The sequence below is a fragment of the Hyla sarda genome, chromosome 1 (assembly GCF_029499605.1).
Source record: "Hyla sarda isolate aHylSar1 chromosome 1, aHylSar1.hap1, whole genome shotgun sequence".
NCBI lineage: Eukaryota > Metazoa > Chordata > Amphibia > Anura > Hylidae > Hyla > Hyla sarda.
The window spans coordinates 184,680,983-184,701,114 of NC_079189.1; the positions used below are offsets into that span (position 1 = coordinate 184,680,983).

The window sequence follows — 20,132 nt, forward strand, 5'->3', positions numbered from 1 at the left end:
CGTGCCCTGCGTGCCAAAAAGAGAGGGGGGCTCGGATTGTAGATATAGCAAGCCTAAGAAGTAGCTCGGTCTTAGGTCCGAGCCCCCCTTTGTGCATTTTCTCATTTTGTCAAAACAGGCAAAGACCACTGTCATCAATGCCAGTTTCCAGTGTCCAGTGTCCAGTGTCCAGTGTCCAGTGTCCAGTGTCCAGTGTCCAGTTTCCAGTTTCCAGTTTCCAGTTTCCAGTTTCCAGTTTCCAGTTTCCAGTTTCCAGGTAGCTTTCATGGTCTAGTGGTTAGAGCTGCTGCCTTGGAGCAAAGAGGTTGTGAGTTCAAATCCTGTGAAGACCCTGAGGCTGGCAGCAGAGCATGGTGATGGAGTGAGAAATCGGTGGATGTTAAGGTAAGTGTGTGTGTGTGAAGTGGTTGATGGTTGGGCATCCAGAAGGTGATGGAGAAGTGGGTGGGGAGGAAGGTGCTGAGGAAGAAGGTAGTTGGGGTGTTAGTGAGTGGTGGTGGTGGTAGTTGGAGTGAAGGGCTGGAGGCAATGGTGATTGGTAGAAGGGGAGACCATTTTATTGGTATAAATAAAAAAGCAAATAAAAAACCCCACCTTTATATTTTCAACATCCCACAACAGACACAACACCACTTTTGGTAGATCCACAACCTAGAATCCTCCATTCTAGTTCATCACCGTCCACAATGCCCCACAACACTCTCTGACCACTTACCTTGAAAGCCTCCTCTCCTCAGTCCATCGATCTCCTCCAGTCCCACTGCTCTCCAATCTGCTCTCCTTGACATTCGCTTGACTTATTCCATCCATCGATATCTTTCAGTCCCATGATCTATGGCTCTCCAATCCTCCAGTCATCCAAGGTTCTCACGATCATTCTCATTTAACATCTTCCATCATCAGGATCTTCACAGGATTCGAACCCACAACCTCTGCGCTCCAAGGCAGCAGCTCTAACCACAATGCCATGGGAGCTGCTTGACAACAAAATGCAGAGACCAAGGTCTTGTCCTGTTTTGGCACACAGAGAAACTGCACAGAGGAAGAGAGGAGAGGGTTTTGAGGGGGGGGGGAGATTTGAACCTTAGAAGTTCTGTAGTTCTTTTCTGCCTGACCACAATGCTCCACCACTGAGCTATTGCTAAAAAATTAGCAATATCTGTACCTCAACATTGCAAATTTTTTGCAATAAGCTACATACATGAGATATGGTTGAGCTGTAAAGAAAAAATTATGCATTAGCAGGCACTTGGATTTGAACCAAGGACCTCTTGAACCTCTGCGCTCCAGGGTGGCTGCTCATTGACTGGATGAGGCGATTTTCTGCAAGAAATTTGTGGGATATGGTTAAGTTGTAAAGCAAAAAAATGTGTGTTAGGGGGCACTCGGATTTGAACCAAGGACCTCTTGATCTGCAGTCAAATGCTCTACAACTGAGCTATACCCCGCAACACAAAGCTTTCCAGTGTAAACGCACAGAGGGGGGGATTCGAACCTAAGTCCGAACTAGCTCTTCGGCTTGCCTGTACTGTTCCAGTCAAATGTATCTGAACAGGTGGGAAAAAAATATTTTTTTAAATCAACTGGTGTCAAAAAGTTATACAGATTTGTAAGTTACATACATTTAAAGCTCTCAATCGTTCCAATACTTATCATCTGCGTGCCCTGCGTGCCAAAAAGAGAGGGGGGCTCCAATTGTAGATATAGCAAGCCTAAGAAGTAGCTTGGTCTTAGGTTTGAGCCCCCCTTTGTGCATTTTCTCTTTTTGTCAAAACAACTGGTGCCAAAAAGTTATACAGGTTTGTTAGGTTCGAGCCCCCCCCTTTGTGCATTTTCTCTTTTTGTCAAAACAACAGGTGCCAAAAAGTTATACAGATTTGTAAGTTACATACATTTAAAGCTCTCAATCGTTCCAGTACTTATCATCTGCGTGCCCTGCGTGCCAAAAAGAGAGGGGGGCTCCAATTGTAGATATAGCAAGCCTAAGAAGTAGCTTGGTCTGAGCCCCCCTTTGTGCATTTTCTCTTTTTGTCAAAACAACTGGTGCCAGAAAGTTATACAGGTTTGTTAGGTCCGAGCCTCCCTTTGTGCATTTTCTCTTTTTGTCAAAACAACTGGTGCCAAAAAGTTATACAGGTTTGTAAGTTACATACATTTAAAGCTCTCAATCATTCCAGTACTTATCATCTGCGTGCCCTGCGTGCCAAAAAGAGAGGGGGGCTCGGATTGTAGATATAGCAAGCCTAAGAAGTAGCTCGGTCTTAGGTCCGAGCCCCCCTTTGTGCATTTTCTCATTTTGTCAAAACAGGCCAAGACCACTGTCATTGTTGCGAGTTTCCAGGTAGCTTTCATGGCCTAGTGGTTAGAGCTGCTGCATTGGTGCAAAGAGGTTGTGAATTCGAATCCTGTGAAGACCCTGAGGCTGGCAGCAGAGCAAGGTGATGGAGTGAGAAATCGGAGGATGTTAAGGTAAGTGTGTGTGTGAAGTGGTTGATGGTTTGGCATCCAGAAGGTGATGGAGAAGTGGATGTGATGTGGGTGGGGAGGAAGGTGCTTAGGAAGAAGGTAGTTGGGGTGTTAGTGAGTGGTGGTGGTGGTGGTAGTTGGAGTGAAGGGCTGGAGGCAATGGTGATTGGTAGAAGGGGAGACCATTTTATTGGTATAAATAAAAAAGCAAATAAAACCCCCCACCTTTTTATTTTCAACATCCCACAACAGACACAACACCACTTTTGGTAGATCCACAACCTAGAATCCTCCATTCTAGTGGATCACCGTCCACAATGCCCCACAACACTCTCTGACCACTTACCTTGAAAGCCTCCTCTCCTCAGTCCATCGATCTCCTCCAGTCCCACTGCTCTCCAATGTGCTCTCCTTGACATCCGCTTGACTCAGTCCATCCATTGATATCTTTCAGTCCCATGATCCATGGCTCTCCAATCCTCCAATCATCCCAGGTTCTCACGATCAATCTCATTTAACATCTTCCATCATCAGGACCTTCACAGGATTCGAACTCACAACCTCTGCGCTCCAAGGCAGCAGCTCTAACCACAATGCCATGGGAGCTGCTTGGCAACAAAAGGCAGAGACCAAGGTCTTGTCCTGTTTTGGCACACAGAGTAACTGCACAGAGGAAGAGAGGAGAGGGTTTTGCGGGGGGGGGGGGGGAGATTTGAACCTTAGAAGTTCTATAGTTCTTTTCTGCCTGACCACAATGCTCCACCACTGAGCTATTGCTAAAAAATTAGCAATAACTGTACCTCAACATTGCAAATTTTTTGCAATAAACTACATACATGAGATATGGTTGAGCTTTAAAGAAAAAATTGTGCATTAGCAGGCACTTGGATTTGAACCAAGGACCTCTTGAACCTCTGCGCTCCAGGGTGGCTGCTCATTGACTGAATGAGGCGATTTTCTGCAAGAAATTTGTGGGATATGGTTAAGTTGTAAAGCAAAAAAATGTGTGTTAGGGGGCACTCGGATTTGAACCAAGGACCTCTTGATCTGCAGTCAAATGCTCTACAACTGAGCTATACCCCCGCAACACAAAGCTTTCCAGTGTAAACGCATAGAGGGGGGGATTCGAACCTAAGTCCGAACTAGCTCTTCGGCTTGCCTGTACTGTTCCAGTCAAATGTATCTGAACAGGTGGGAAAAAATTATTTTTTTAAATCAACTGGTGTCAAAAAGTTATACAGATTTGTAAGTTACATACATTTAAAGCTCTCAATCGTTCCAGTACTTATCATCTGCGTGCCCTGCGTGCCAAAAAGAGAGGGGGGCTCCAATTGTAGATATAGCAAGCCTAAGAAGTAGCTTGGTCTTAGGTTTGAGCCCCCCTTTGTGCATTTTCTCTTTTTGTCAAAACAACTGGTGCCAAAAAGTTATACAGGTTTGTTAGGTTCGAGCCCCCCCTTTCTGCATTTCCTCTTTTTGTCAAAACAACAGGTGCCAAAAAGTTATACAGATTTGTAAGTTACATACATTTAAAGCTCTCAATCGTTCCAGTACTTATCATCTGCGTGCCCTGCGTGCCAAAAAGAGAGGGGGGGCTCCAATTGTAGATATAGCAAGCCTAAGAAGTAGCTTGGTCTGAGGTCTGAGCCCCTTTGTGCATTTTCTCTTTTTGTCAAAACAACTGGTGCCAAAATGTTATACAGGTTTGTTAGGTCCGAGCCTCCCTTTGTGCATTTTCTCTTTTTGTCAAAACAACTGGTGCCAAAAAGTTATACAGGTTTGTAAGTTACATACATTTAAAGCTCTCAATCATTCCAGTACTTATCATCTGCGTGCTCTGCGTGCCAAAAAGAGAGGGGTGCTCGGATTGTAGATATAGCAAGCCTAAGAAGTAGCTCGGTCTGAGGTCCGAGCCCCCCTTTGTGCATTTTCTCATTTTGTCAAAACAGGCCAAGACCACTGTCATCGTTTCCAGTTTCCAGTTTCCAGTTTCCAGTTTCCAGTTTCCAGTTTCCAGTTTCCAGTTTCCAGGTAGCTTTCATGGTCTAGTGGTTAGAGCTGCTGCCTTGGAGCAAAGAGCTTGTGAGTTCAAATCCTGTGAAGACCCTGAGGCTGGCAGCAGAGCATGGTGATGGAGTGAGAAATCGGTGGATGTTAAGGTAAGTGTGTGTGTGAAGTGGTTGATGGTTGGGCATCCAGAAGGTGATGGAGAAGTGGGTGGGGAGGAAGGTGCTGAGGAAGAAGGTAGTTGGGGTGTTAGTGAGTGGTGGTGGTGGTAGTTGGAGTGAAGGGCTGGAGGCAATGGTGATTGGTAGAAGGGGAGACCATTTTATTGGTATAAATAAAAAAGCAAATAAAAACCCCCCACCTTTATATTTTCAACATCCCACAACAGACACAACACCACTTTTGGTAGATCCACAACCTAGAATCCTCCATTCTAGTGGATCACCGTCCACAATGCCCCACAACACTCTCTGACCACTTACCTTGAAAGCCTCCTCTCCTCAGTCCATCGATCTCCTCCAGTCCCACTGCTCTCCAATCTGCTCTCCTTGACATCCGCTTGACTCAGTCCATCCATCGATATCTTTCAGTCCCATGATCCATGGCTTTCCAATCCTCCAGTCATCCCAGGTTCTCACGATCAATCTCATTTGACATCTTTCATCATCAGGGTCTTCACAGGATTCAAACTCACAACCTCTGCGCTCCAAGGCAGCAGCTCTAACCACAATGCCATGGGAGCTGCTTGGCAACAAAATGCAGAGACCAAGGTCTTGTCCTGTTTTGGCACACAGAGTAACTGCACCATGGAAGGGAGGAGAGGGTTTTGAGGGGGGGGGGGGGGAGATTTGAACCTTAGAAGTTCTATAGTTCTTTTCTGCCTGACCACAATGCTCCACCACTGAGCTATTGCTAAAAAATTAGCAATATCTGTACCTCAACATTGCAAATTTTTTGCAATAAACTACATACATGAGATATGGTTGAGCTGTAAAGAAAAAATTATGCATTAGCAGGCACTTGGATTTGAACCAAGGACCTCTTGAACCTCTGCGCTCCAGGGTGGCTGCTCATTGACTGGATGAGGCGATTTTCTGCAAGAAATTACATTTGTGGGATATGGTTAAGTTGTAAAGCAAAAAAAATGTGTGTTAGGGGGCAATCGGATTTGAACCAAGGACCTCTTGATCTGCAGTCAAATGCTCTACCACTGAGCTATACCCCCGCAACACAAAGCTTTCCAGTGTAAACCCACAGAGGGGGGGATTCGAACCTAAGTCCGAACTAGCTCTCCGGCTTGCCTGTACTGTTCCAGTCAAATGTATCTGAACAGGTGGGAAAAAATTATTTTTTTAAATCAACTGGTGTCAAAAAGTTATACAGATTTGTAAGTTACATACATTTAAAGCTCTCAATCGTTCCAGTACTTATCATCTGCGTGCCCTGCATGCCAAAAAGAGAGGGGGGCTCCAATTGTAGATATAGCAAGCCTAAGAAGTAGCTTGGTCTTAGGTTTGAGCCCCCCTTTGTGCATTTTCTCTTTTTGTCAAAACAACTGTTGCCAAAAAAGGAAAACAGGTTTGTTAGGTTCGAGCCCCCCCTTTGTGCATTTTCTCTTTTTGTCAAAACAACAGGTGCCAAAAAGTTATACAGTTTTGTAAGTTACATACATTTAAAGCTCTCAATCGTTCCAGTACTTATCATCTGCGTGCCCTGCGTGCCAAAAAGAGAGGGGGGCTCCAATTGTAGATATAGCAAGCCTAAGAAGTAGCTTGGTCTGAGGTCTGAGCCTCCCTTTGTGCATTTTCTCTTTTTGTCAAAACAACTGGTGCCAAAAAGTTATACAGGTTTGTTAGGTCCGAGCCTCCCTTTGTGCATTTTCTCTTTTTGTCAAAACAACTGGTGCCAAAAAGTTATACAGGTTTGTAAGTTACATACATTTAAAGCTCTCAATCATTCCAGTACTTATCATCTGCGTGCCCTGCGTGCCAAAAAGAGAGGGGGGCTCGGATTGTAGATATAGCAAGCCTAAGAAGTAGCTTGGTCTGAGGTCCGAGCCCCCCTTTGTGCATTTTCTCATTTTGTCAAAACAGGCCAAGACCACTGTCATCGTTGCCAGTTTCCAGGTAGCTTTCATGGTCTTTGCCTTGGAGCAAAGAGGTTGTGAGTTCAAATCCTGTGAAGACCCTGAGGCTGGCAGCAGAGCATGATGATGGAGTGAGAAATTGGTGGATGTTAAGGTAAGTGTGTGTGTGAAGTGGTTGATGGTTGGGCATCCAGAAGGTGATGGAGAAGTGGATGTGATGTGGGTGGGGAGGAAGGTGCTGAGGAAGAAGGTAGTTGGGGAGTGAGTGAGTGAGTGGTGGTGGTAGTTGGAGTGAAGGGCTGGAGGCAATGGTGATTGGTAGAAGGGGAGACCATTTTATTGGTATAAAAAAAAATGCAAATAAAAACCCCCACCTTTTTATTTTCAACATCCTTCAACAGACACAACACCACTTTTGGTAGATCCACAACCTAGAATCCTCCATTCTCGTGGATCACTGACCACAATGCCCTACAACACTCTCTGACCACTTACCTTGAAAGCCTCCTCTCCTCAGTCCATCGATCTCCTCCAGTCCCACTGCTCTCCAATCTGCTCTCCTTGACATCCGCTTGACTCAGTCAATCCATCGATATCTTCCAGTCCCACGATCCATGGCTCTCCAATCCTCCAGTCATCCTAGGTTCTCACGATCAATCTCATTTAACATCTTCCATTATCAGGGTCTTCACAGGATTCGAACTCACAACCTCTGCGCTCCAAGGCAGCAGCTCTAACCACAATGCCATGGGAGCTGCTTGGCAACAAAATGCAGAGACCAAGGTCTTGTCCTGTTTTGGCACACAGAGTACCTGCACAGAGGAAGGGAGGAGAGGGTTTTGATGGGGGGGGGGGAGATTTGAACCTTAGAAGTTCTATAGTTCTTTTCTGCCTGACCACAATGCTCCACCACTGAGCTATTGCTAAAAAATTAGCAATGTCTGTACCTCAACATTGCAATTTTTTTGCAATAAACTACATACATGAGATATGGTTGAGCTGTAAAGAAAAAATTATGCATTAGCAGGCACTTGGATTTGAACCAAGGACCTCTTGAACCTCTGCGCTCCAGGGTGGCTGCTCATTGACTGGATGAGGCGATTTTCTGCAAGAAACTACTTTTGTGGGATATGGTTAAGTTGTAAAGCAAAAAAATGTGTGTTAGGGGGCACTCGGATTTGAAGCAAGGACCTCTTGAGCTGCAGTCAAATGCTCTACCACTGAGCTATACCCCCGCAACACAAAGCTTTCCAGTGTAAACGCACCGAGGGGGATTCGAACCTAAGTCCGAACTAGCTCTTCGGCTTGCCTGTACTGTTCCTGTCAAATGTATCTGAACAGGTGGGAAAAAATTATTTTTTTAAATCAACTGGTGCCAAAAAGTTATACAGGTTTGTAAGTTACATACATTTAAAGCTCTCAATCATTCCAGTACTTATCATCTGCGTGCCCTGCGTGCCAAAAAGAGAGGGGGGCTCGGATTGTAGATATAGCAAGCCTAAGAAGTAGCTCGGTCTGAGGTCCGAGCCCCCCTTTGTGCATTTTCTCTTTTTGTCAAAACAACTGGTGCCAAAAAGTTATACAGGTTTGTTAGGTCCGAGCCTCCCTTTGTGCATTTTCTCTTTTTGTCAAAACAACTGGTGCCAAAAAGTTATACAGGTTTGTAAGTTACATACATTTAAAGCTCTCAATCATTCCAGTACTTATCATCTGCATGCCCTGCGTGCCAAAAAGAGAGGGGGGCTCGGATTGTAGATATAGCAAGCCTAAGAAGTAGCTCGGTCTGAGGGCCGAGCCCCCCTTTGTGCATTTTCTCATTTTGTGAAAACAGGCCAAGACCACTGTCATCGTCATCGTCATCGTCATCGTCATCGTCATCGTCATCGTCATCGTCATCGTTATCGTTATCGTTACCAGTTTCCAGGTAGCTTTCATGGTCTAGTGGTTAGAGCTGCTGCCTTGGAGCAAAGAGGTTGTGAGTTCAAATCCTGTGAAGACCCTGAGGCTGGCAGCAGAGCATGGTGATGGAGTGAGAAATCGGTGGATGGTAAGTGTGTGTGGTTGATGGTTGGGCATCGAAAAGTGGGTGGGGAGGAAGGTGCTGAGGAAGAAGGTAGTTGGGGTGTGAGTGAGTGCTGGTGGTAGTTGGAGTGAAGGGCTGGAGGCAATGGTGATTGGTAGAAGGGGAGACCATTTTATTGGTATAAAAAAAAAGCAAATAAAAACCCACTCCTTTTTATTTTCAACATCCCACAACAGACACAACACCACTTTTGGTAGATCTACAACCTAGAAGCCTCTATTCTAGTGGATCACCGTCCACAATGCTCCACAACACTCTCTGACCACTTACCTTGAAAGCCTCTTCTCCTCAGTCCATCGATCTCCTCCAGTCCCATTGCTCTCCAATCTGCTCTCCTTGACATCCATCGTTATCTTTCAGTCCCATGATCCATGGCTCTCCAATCCTCCAGTCATCCCAGGTTCTCACGATCAATCTCATTTAACATCTTCCATCATCAGGGTTTTCACAGGATTCGAACTCACAACCTCTGCGCTCCAAGCAGCTGCAGCAGCTCTAACCACAATGCCATGGGAGCTGCTTGGCAACAAAATGCAGAGACCAAGGTCTTGTCCTGTTTTGGCACACAGAGTAACTGCACAGAGGAAGGGAGGAGAGGGTTTTGAGGGGGGGGGGGGGGGGAGATTTGAACCTTAGAAGTTCTATAGTATCTGAACAGGTGGGAAAAAATTATTTTTTTAAATCAACTGGTGTCAAAAAGTTATACAGATTTGTAAGTTACATACATTTAAAGCTCTCAATCGTTCCAGTACTTATCATCTGCGTGCCCTGCGTGCCAAAAAGAGAGGGGGGCTCCAATTGTAGATATAGCAAGCCTAAGAAGTAGCTTGGTCTTAGGTTTGAGCCCCCCTTTGTGCATTTTCTCTTTTTGTCAAAACAACTGGTGCCAAAAAGTTATACAGGTTTGTTAGGTTCGAGCCCCCCCTTTGTGCATTTTCTCTTTTTGTCAAAACATCAGGTGCCAAAAAGTTATACAGATTCGTAAGTTACATACATTTAAAGCTCTCAATCGTTCCAGTACTTATCATCTGCGTGCCCTGCGTGCCAAAAAGAGAGGGGAGCTCCAATTGTAGCTATAGCAAGCCTAAGAAGTAGCTTGGTCTGAGGTCTGAGCCCCCCTTTGTGCATTTTCTCTTTTTGTCAAAACAACTGGTGCCAAAAAGTTATACAGGTTTGTAAGTTACATACATTTAAAGCTCTCAATCATTCCAGTACTTATCATCTGTGTGCCCTGCGTGCCAAAAAAGAGGGGGGCTCGGATTGTAGATATAGCAAGCCTAAGAAGTAGCTCGGTCTGAGGTCCGAGCCCCCCTTTGTGCATTTTCTCATTTTGTCAAAACAGGCCAAGACCACTGTCATCGTTGCCAGTTTCCATGTAGCTTTCATGGTCTAGTGGTTAGAGCTGCTGCCTTGGAGCAAAGAGGTTGTGAGTTCAAATCCTGTGAAGACCCTGAGGCTGGCAGCAGAGCATGGTGATGGAGTGAGAAATCGGTGGATGTTAAGGTAAGTGTGTGTGTGTGTGAAGTGGTTGATGGTTGGGCATCCAGAAGGTGATGGAGAAGTGGATGTGATGTGGGTGGGGAGGAAGGTGCTGAGGAAGAAGGTAGTTGGGGTGTTAGTGAATGGTGGTGGTAGTTGGAGTGAAGGGCTGGAGGCAATGGTGATTGGTAGAAGGGGAGACCATTTTATTGGCATAAATAAAAAAGCAAATAAAAACCCCCACCTTTATATTTTCAACATCCCACAACAGACACAACACCACTTTTGGTAGATCCACAACCTAGAATCCTCCATTCTAGTGGATCACCGTCCACAATACCCCACAACACTCTCTGACCACTTACCTTGAAAGCCTCCTCTCCTCAGTCCATCGATCTCCTCCAGTCCCACTGCTCTCCAATCTGCTCTCCTTGACATCCACTTGACTCAGTCCATCCATCGATATCTTTCAGTCCCATGATCCATGGCTCTCCAATCCTCCAGTCATCCCAGGTTCTCACGATCAATCTCATTTGACATCTTTCATCATCAGGATCTTCACAGGATTCAAACTCACAACCTCTGCGCTCCAAGGCAGCAGCTCTAACCACAATGCCATGGGAGCTGCTTGGCAACAAAATGCAGAGACCAAGGTCTTGTCCTGTTTTGGCACACAGAGTAACTGCACAGAGGAAGGGAGAAGAGGGTTTTGAGGGGGGGGGGGGAGATTTGAACCTTAGAAGTTCTATAGTTCTTTTCTGCCTGACCACAATGCTCCACCACTGAGCTATTGCTAAAAAATTAGCAATGTCTGTACCTCAACATTGCAAATTTTTTGCAATAAACTACATACATGAGACATGGTTGAGCTGTAAAGAAAAAATTATGCATTAGCAGGCACTTGGATTTGAACCAAGGACCTCTTGAACCTCTGCGCTCCAGGGTGGCTGCTCATTGACTGGATGAGGCGATTTTCTGCAAGAAACTACATTTGTGGGATATGGTTAAGTTGTAAAGCAAAAAAATGCGTGTTAGGGGGCACTCGGATTTGAACCAAGGACCTCTTGATCTGCAGTCAAATGCTCTACCACTCAGCTATACCCCCGCAACACAAACCTTGCCAGTGTAAATGCACAGAGGGGGGATTCAAACCTAAGTCCGAACTAGCTCTTCGGCTTGCCTGTACTGTTCCAGTCAAAATGTATCTGAACAGGTGGGAAAACATTATTTTTTTAAATCAACTGGTGTAAAAAAGTTATACAGATTTGTAAGTTACATACATTTAAAGCTCTCAATCGTTCCAGTACTTATCATCTGCGTGCCCTGCGTGCCAAAAAGAGAGGGGGGCTCCAATTGTAGATATAGCAAGCCTAAGAAGTAGCTTGGTCTTAGGTTTGAGCCCCCCTTTGTGCATTTTCTCTTTTTGTCAAAACAACTGGTGCCAAAAAAGGAAAACAGGTTTGTTAGGTTCGAGCCCCCCCTTTGTGCATTTTCTCTTTTTGTCAAAACAACAGGTGCCAAAAAGTTATACAGATTTGTAAGTTACATACATTTAAAGCTCTCAATCGTTCCAGTACTTATCATCTGCGTGCCCTGCGTGCCAAAAAGAGAGGGGGGCTCCAATTGTAGATATAGCAAGCCTAAGAAGTAGCTTGGTCTGAGGTCTGAGCCCCCCTTTGTGCATTTTCTCTTTTTGTCAAAACAACTGGTGCCAAAAAGTTATACAGGTTTGTGGTAGTTGGAGTGAAGGGCTGGAGGCAATGGTGATTGGTAGAGGGGGAGACCATTTTATTGGTATAAAAAAAGCAAATAAAAACCCCCACCTTTTTATTTTCAACATCCCACAACAGACACAACACCACTTTTGGTAGATCCACAACCTAGATTCCTCCATTCTAGTGGATCTGCGTCCACAATGCCCCACAACACTCTCTGACCACTTACCTTGAAAGCCTCCTCTCCTCAGTCCATCGATGGTTAGTGGTTAGAGCTGCTGCATTGGAGCAAAGAGGTTGTGAATTCGAATCCTGTGAAGACCCTGAGGCTGGCAGCAGAGCAAGGTGATGGAGTGAGAAATCGGAGGATGTTAAGGTAAGTGTGTGTGTGAAGTGGTTGATGGTTGGGCATCCAGAAGGTGATGGAGAAGTGGATGTGATGTGGGTGGGGAGGAAGGTGCTTAGGAAGAAGGTAGTTGGGGTGTTAGTGAGTGGTGGTGGTGGTGGTAGTTAGAGTGAAGGGCTGGAGGCAATGGTGATTGGTAGAAGGGGAGACCATTTTATTGGTATAAATAAAAAAGCAAATAAAACCCCCCACCTTTTTATTTTCAACATCCCACAACAGACACAACACCACTTTTGGTAGATCCACAACCTAGATTCCTCCATTCTAGTGGATCACCGTCCACAATGCCTCACAACACTCTCTGACCACTTACCTTGAAAGCCTCCTCTCCTCAGTCCATCGATCTCCTCCAGTCCCACTGCTCTCCAATCTGCTCTCCTTGACATCCGCTTGACTCAGTCCATCCATCGATATCTTTCAGTCCCATGATCCATGGCTCTCCAATCCTCCAGTCATCCCAGGTTCTCACGATCAATCTCATTTGACATCTTTCATCATCAGGGTCTTCACAGGATTCAAACTCACAACCTCTGCGCTCCAAGGCAGCAGCTCTAACCACAAAGCCATGGGAGCTGCTTGGCAACAAAATGCAGAGACCAAGGTCTTGTCCTGTTTTGGCACACAGAGTAACTGCACCATGGAAGGGAGGAGAGGGTTTTGAGGGGGGGGGGGAGATTTGAACCTTAGAAGTTCTATAGTTCTTTTCTGCCTGACCACAATGCTCCACCACTGAGCTATTGCTAAAAAATTAGCAATGTCTGTACCTCAACATTGCAAATTTTTTGCAATAAACTACATAGATGAGATATGGTTGAGCTGTAAAGAAAAAATTATGCATTAGCAGGCACTTGGATTTGAACCAAGGACCTCTTGAACCTCTGCGCTCCAAGGTGGCTGCTCATTGACTGGATGAGGCGATTTTCTGCAAGAAACTACATTTGTGGGATATGGTTAAGTTGTAAAGCAAAAAAAATGTGTGTTAAGGGGCACTCGGATTTGAACCAAGGACCTCTTGATCTGCAGTCAAATGCTCTACCACTGAGCTATACCACCGCAACACAAAGCTTTCCAGTGTAAATGCACAGAGGGGGGATTCGAACCTAAGTCCGAACTAGCTCTTCGGCTTGCCTGTACTGTTCCAGTCAAATGTATCTGAACAGGTGGGAAAAAATTATTTTTTTAAATCAACTGGTGTAAAAAAGTTATACAGATTTGTAAGTTACATACATTTAAAGCTCTCAATCGTTCCAGTACTTATCATCTGCGTGCCCTGCGTGCCAAAAAGAGAGGGGGGCTCCAATTGTAGATATAGCAAGCCTAAGAAGTAGCTTGGTCTTAGGTTTGAGCCCCCCTTTGTGCATTTTCTCTTTTTGTCAAAACAACTGGTGCCAAAAAAGGAAAACAGGTTTGTTAGGTTCGAGCCCCCCCTTTGTGCATTTTCTCTTTTTGTCAAAACAACAGGTGCCAAAAAGTTATACAGATTTGTAAGTTACATACATTTAAAGCTCTCAATCGTTCCAGTACTTATCATCTGCGTGCCCTGCGTGCCAAAAAGAGAGGGGGGCTCCAATTGTAGATATAGCAAGCCTAAGAAGTAGCTTGGTCTGAGGTCTGAGCCCCCCTTTGTGCATTTTCTCTTTTTGTCAAAACAACTGGTGCCAAAAAGTTATACAGGTTTGTGGTAGTTGGAGTGAAGGGCTGGAGGCAATGGTGATTGGTAGAGGGGGAGACCATTTTATTGGTATAAAAAAAGCAAATAAAAACCCCCACCTTTTTATTTTCAACATCCCACAACAGACACAACACCACTTTTGGTAGATCCACAACCTAGATTCCTCCATTCTAGTGGATCTGCGTCCACAATGCCCCACAACACTCTCTGACCACTTACCTTGAAAGCCTCCTCTCCTCAGTCCATCGATGGTTAGTGGTTAGAGCTGCTGCATTGGAGCAAAGAGGTTGTGAATTCGAATCCTGTGAAGACCCTGAGGCTGGCAGCAGAGCAAGGTGATGGAGTGAGAAATCGGAGGATGTTAAGGTAAGTGTGTGTGTGAAGTGGTTGATGGTTGGGCATCCAGAAGGTGATGGAGAAGTGGATGTGATGTGGGTGGGGAGGAAGGTGCTTAGGAAGAAGGTAGTTGGGGTGTTAGTGAGTGGTGGTGGTGGTGGTAGTTAGAGTGAAGGGCTGGAGGCAATGGTGATTGGTAGAAGGGGAGACCATTTTATTGGTATAAATAAAAAAGCAAATAAAACCCCCCACCTTTTTATTTTCAACATCCCACAACAGACACAACACCACTTTTGGTAGATCCACAACCTAGATTCCTCCATTCTAGTGGATCACCGTCCACAATGCCCCACAACACTCTCTGACCACTTACCTTGAAAGCCTCCTCTCCTCAGTCCATCGATCTCCTCCAGTCCCACTGCTCTCCAATCTGCTCTCCTTGACATCCGCTTGACTCAGTCCATCCATCGATATCTTTCAGTCCCATGATCCATGGCTCTCCAATCCTCCAGTCATCCCAGGTTCTCACGATCAATCTCATTTGACATCTTTCATCATCAGGGTCTCAACAGGATTCAAACTCACAACCTCTGCGCTCCAAGGCAGCAGCTCTAACCACAAAGCCATGGGAGCTGCTTGGCAACAAAATGCAGAGACCAAGGTCTTGTCCTGTTTTGGCACACAGAGTAACTGCACCATGGAAGGGAGGAGAGGGTTTTGAGGGGGGGGGGGAGATTTGAACCTTAGAAGTTCTATAGTTCTTTTCTGCCTGACCACAATGCTCCACCACTGAGCTATTGCTAAAAAATTAGCAATGTCTGTACCTCAACATTGCAAATTTTTTGCAATAAACTACATAGATGAGATATGGTTGAGCTGTAAAGAAAAAATTATGCATTAGCAGGCACTTGGATTTGAACCAAGGACCTCTTGAACCTCTGCGCTCCAAGGTGGCTGCTCATTGACTGGATGAGGCGATTTTCTGCAAGAAACTACATTTGTGGGATATGGTTAAGTTGTAAAGCAAAAAAAATGTGTGTTAAGGGGCACTCGGATTTGAACCAAGGACCTCTTGATCTGCAGTCAAATGCTCTACCACTGAGCTATACCACCGCAACACAAAGCTTTCCAGTGTAAATGCACAGAGGGGGGATTCGAACCTAAGTCCGAACTAGCTCTTCGGCTTGCCTGTACTGTTCCAGTCAAATGTATCTGAACAGGTGGGAAAAAATTATTTTTTTAAATCAACTGGTGTCAAAAAGTTATACAGATTTGTAAGTTACATACATTTAAAGCTCTCAATCGTTCCAGTACTTATCATCTGCAAGCCCTGCGTGCCAAAAAGAGAGGGGGGCTCCAATTGTAGATATAGCAAGCCTAAGAAGTAGCTTGGTCTTAGGTTTGAGCCCCCCTTTGTGCATTTTCTCTTTTTGTCAAAACAACTGGTGCCAAAAAGGTATACAGGTTTGTTAGGTTCGAGCCCCCCCTTTGTGCATTTTCTCTTTTTGTCAAAACAACAGGTGCCAAAAAGTTATACAGATTTGTAAGTTACATACATTTAAAGCTCTCAATCGTTCCAGTACTTATCATCTGCGTGCCCTGCGTGCCAAAAAGAGAGGGGGGCTCCAATTGTAGATATAGCAAGCCTAAGAAGTAGCTTGGTCTGAGGTCTGAGCCCCCCTTTGTGCATTTTCTCTTTTTGTCAAAACAACTGGTGCCAAAAAGTTATACAGGTTTGTTAGGTCCGAGCCTCCCTTTGTGCATTTTCTCTTTTTGTCAAAACAACTGGTGCCAAAAAGTTATACAGGTTTGTAAGTTACATACATTTAAAGCTCTCAATCATTCCATTACTTATCATCTGCGTGCCCTGCGTGCCAAAAAGAGAGGGGGGCTCGGATTGTAGATATAGCAAGCCTAAGAAGTAGCTCGGTCTTAGGTCCGAGCCCCCCTTTGTGCATTTTCTCTTTTTGTCAAAACAACTGGTGCCAAAAAGTTATACAGGTTTGTAAGTTACATACATTTAAAGCTCTCAATCATTCCAGTACTTATCATCTGCGTGCAGTGCGTGCCAAAAAGAGAGGGGGGCTCGGATTGTAGATATAGCAAGCCTAAGAAGTAGCTCGGTCTGAGGTCCGAGCCCCCCTTTGTGCATTTTCTCATTTTGTCAAAACAGGCCAGGACCACTGTCATCGTTGCCAGTTTCCAGTTTCCAGTTTCCAGTTTCCAGTTTCCAGTTTCCAGTTTCCAGTTTCCAGTTTCCAGTTTCCAGGTAGCTTTCATGGTCTAGTGGTTAGAGCAGCTGCCTAGGAGCAAAGAGGTTGTGAGTTCAAATCCTGTGAAGACCCTGAGGCTGGCAAGTGTGTGTGAGGTAAGTGTGTGTGTGTGAAGTGGTTGATGGTTGGGCATCCAGAAGGTGATGGAGAAGTGGATGTGATGTGGGTGGGGAGGAAGGTGCTGAGGAAGAAGGTAGTTGGGGTGTTAGTGAGTGGTGGTGGTGGTAGTTGGAGTGAAGGGCTGGAGGCAATGGTGATTGGTAGAAGGGGAGACCATTTTATTGGTATAAATAAAAAAGCAAATAAAAACCCCCACCTTTATATTTTCAACATCCCACAACAGACACAACACCACTTTTGGTAGATCCACAACCTAGAATCCTCCATTCTAGTGAATCACCATCCACAATGCCCCACAACACTCTCTGACCACTTACCTTGAAAGCCTCCTCTCCTCAGTCCATTGATCTCCTCCAGTCCCACTGCTCTCCTTGACATTCGCTTGACTTATTCCATCCATCGATATCTTTCAGTCCCATGATCTATGGCTCTCCAATCCTCCAGTCATCCAAGGTTCTCACGATCATTTTCATTTAACATCTTCCATCATCAGGATCTTCACAGGATTCGAACTCACAACCTCTGCGCCCCAAGGCAGCAGCTCTAACCACAATGCCATGGGAGCTGCTTGGCAATAAAATGCAGAGACCAAGGTCTTGTCCTGTTTTGGCACTCAGAGTAACTGCACAGAGAAAGAGAGGAGAGGGTTTTGAGGGGGGGGGGGGACATTTGAACCTTAGAAGTTCTATAGTTCTTTTCTGCCTGACCACAATGCTCCACCACTGAGCTATTGCTAAAAAATTAGCAATATCTGTACCTCAACATTGCAAATTTTTTGCAATAAACTACATACATGAGATATGGTTGAGCTGTAAAGAAAAAATTATGCATTAGCAGGCACTTGGATTTGAACCAAGGACCTCTTGAACCTCTGCGCTCCAGGGTGGCTGCTCATTGACTGGATGAGGCGATTTTCTGCAAGAAATTTGTGGGATATGGTTAAGTTGTAAAGCAAAAAAATTTTTGTTAGGGGGCACTCGGATTTGAACCAAGGACCTCTTGTTCTGCAGTCAAATGCTCTACAACTGAGCTATACCCCCGCAACACAAAGCTTTCCAGTGTAAACGCACAGAGGGGGGGATTCGAACCTAAGTCCGAACTAGCTCTTCGGCTTGCCTGTACTGTTCCAGTCAAATGTATCTGAACAGGTGGGAAAAAAATATTTTTTTAAATCAACTGGTGTCAAAAAGTTATACAGATTTGTAAGTTACATATATTTAAAGCTCTCAATCGTTCCAATACTTATCATCTGCGTGCCCTGCGTGCCAAAAAGAGAGGGGGGCTCCAATTGTAGATATAGCAAGCCTAAGAAGTAGCTTGGTCTTAGGTTTGAGCCCCCCTTTGTGCATTTTCTCTTTTTGTCAAAACAACTGGTGCCAAAAAGTTATACAGGTTTGTTAGGTTCGAGCCCCCCCTTTGTGCAATTTCTCTTTTTGTCAAAACAACAGGTGCCAAAAAGTTATACAGATTTGTAAGTTACATACATTTAAAGCTCTCAATCGTTCCAGTACTTATCATCTGCGTGCCCTGCGTGCCAAAAAGAGAGGGGGGCTCCAATTGTAGATATAGCAAGCCTAAGAAGTAGCTTGGTCTGAGGTCTGAGCGCCCCTTTGTGCATTTTCTCTTTTTGTCAAAACAACTGGTGCCAAAAAGTTATACAGGTTTGTTAGGTCCGAGCCTCCCTTTGTGCATTTTCTCTTTTTGTCAAAACCTCTGGTGCCAAAAAGTTATACAGGTTTGTAAGTTACATACATTTAAAGCTCTCAATCATTCCAGTACTTATCATATGCGTGCCCTGCATGCCAAAAAAGAGGGGGGCTCGGATTGTAGATATAGCAAGCCTAAGAAGTAGCTCGGTCTGAGGTCCGAGCCCCCCTTTGTGCATTTTCTCATTTTGTCAAAACAGGCCAAGACCACTGTCATTGTTGCCAGTTTCCATGTAGCTTTCATGGTCTAGTGGTTAGAGCTGCTGCCTTGGGCATCCACAATGCTCCACCACTGAGCTATTGCTAAAAAATTAGCAATGTCTGTACCTCAACATTGCAAATTTTTTGCAATAAACTACATACATGAGATATGGTTGAGCTGTAAAGAAAAAATTATGCATTAGCAGGCACTTGGATTTGAACTAAGGACCTCTTGAACCTCTGCGCTCCAGGGTGGCTGCTCATTGACTGGATGAGGCGATTTTCAGCAAGAAACTACATTTGTGGGATATGGTTAAGTTGTAAAGCAAAAAAATGTGTGTTAGGGGGCACTTGGATTTGAACCAAGGACCTCTTGATCTGCAGTCAAATGCTCTACCACTGAGCTATACCCCCGCAACACAAAGCTTGCCAGTGTAAACGCGAAGAGGGGGGATTCGAACCTAAGTCCGAATTAGCTCTTCGGCTTGCCTGTACTGTTCCAGTCAAATGTATCTGAACAGGTGGGAAAAAATTATTTTTTTAAATCAACTGGTGTCAAAAAGTTATACAGATTTGTAAGTTACATACATTTAAAGCTCTCAATCGTTCCAGTACTTATCATCTGCGTGCCCTGCGTGCCAAAAAGAGAGGGGGGCTCCAATTGTAGATATAGCAAGCCTAAGAAGTAGCTTGGTCTTAGGTTTGAGCCCCCCTTTGTGCATTTTCTCTTTTTGTCAAAACAACTGGTGCCAAAAAGTTATACAGGTTTGTTAGGTTCGAGCCCCCCCTTTCTGCATTTTCTCTTTTTGTCAAAACAACACGTGCCAAAAAGTTATACAGATTTGTAAGTTACATACATTTAAAGCTCTCAATCGTTCCAGTACTTATCATCTGCGTGCCCTGCGTGCCAAAAAGAGAGGGGGGCTCCAATTGTAGATATAGCAAGCCTAAGAAGTAGCTTGGTCTGAGGTCTGAGCCCCTTTGTGCATTTTCTCTTTTTGTCAAAACAACTGGTGCCAAAATGTTATACAGGTTTGTTAGGTCCGAGCCTCCCTTTGTGCATTTTCTCTTTTTGTCAAAACAACTGGTGCCAAAAAGTTATACAGGTTTGTAAGTTACATACATTTAAAGCTCTCAATCATTCCAGTACTTATCATCTGCGTGCCCTGCGTGCCAAAAAGAGAGGGGGGCTCGGATTGTAGATATAGCAAGCCTAAGAAGTAGCTCGGTCTGAGGTCCGAGCCCCCCTTTGTGCATTTTCTCATTTTGTCAAAACAGGCCAAGACCACTGTCATCGTTGCCAGTTTCCAGTTTCCAGTTTCCAGTTTCCAGTTTCCAGGTAGCTTTCATGGTCTAGTGGTTAGAGCTGCTGCCTTGGAGCAAAGAGGTTGTGAATTCAAATCCTGTGAAGACCCTGAGGCTTGCAGCAGAGCATGGTGATGGAGTGAGAAATCGGTGGATGTTAAGGTAAGTGTGTGTGTGTGAAGTGGTTGATGGTTGGGCATCGAGAAGTGGAGAGGAAGAAGGTAGTTGGGATTTGAGTGAGTGGTGGTGGTAGTTGGAGTGAAGGGCTGGAGGCAAT

The 20,132-nt window shown here is 44.9% G+C and overlaps 2 non-coding genes across 2 annotated transcripts; both read right to left on the reverse strand.

The window, feature by feature from the left end:
* Positions 1-5,626: 5,626 nt before the first annotated feature.
* On the reverse strand, positions 5,627-5,698 carry TRNAC-GCA (transfer RNA cysteine (anticodon GCA)). Its single transcript has one exon. It is a non-coding gene; the product is annotated as a tRNA-Cys (tRNA).
* A 13,194-nt stretch (positions 5,699-18,892) lies between these two features.
* On the reverse strand, positions 18,893-18,964 carry TRNAC-GCA (transfer RNA cysteine (anticodon GCA)). Its single transcript has one exon. It is a non-coding gene; the product is annotated as a tRNA-Cys (tRNA).
* Between the last annotated feature and the right edge of the window lie 1,168 nt (positions 18,965-20,132).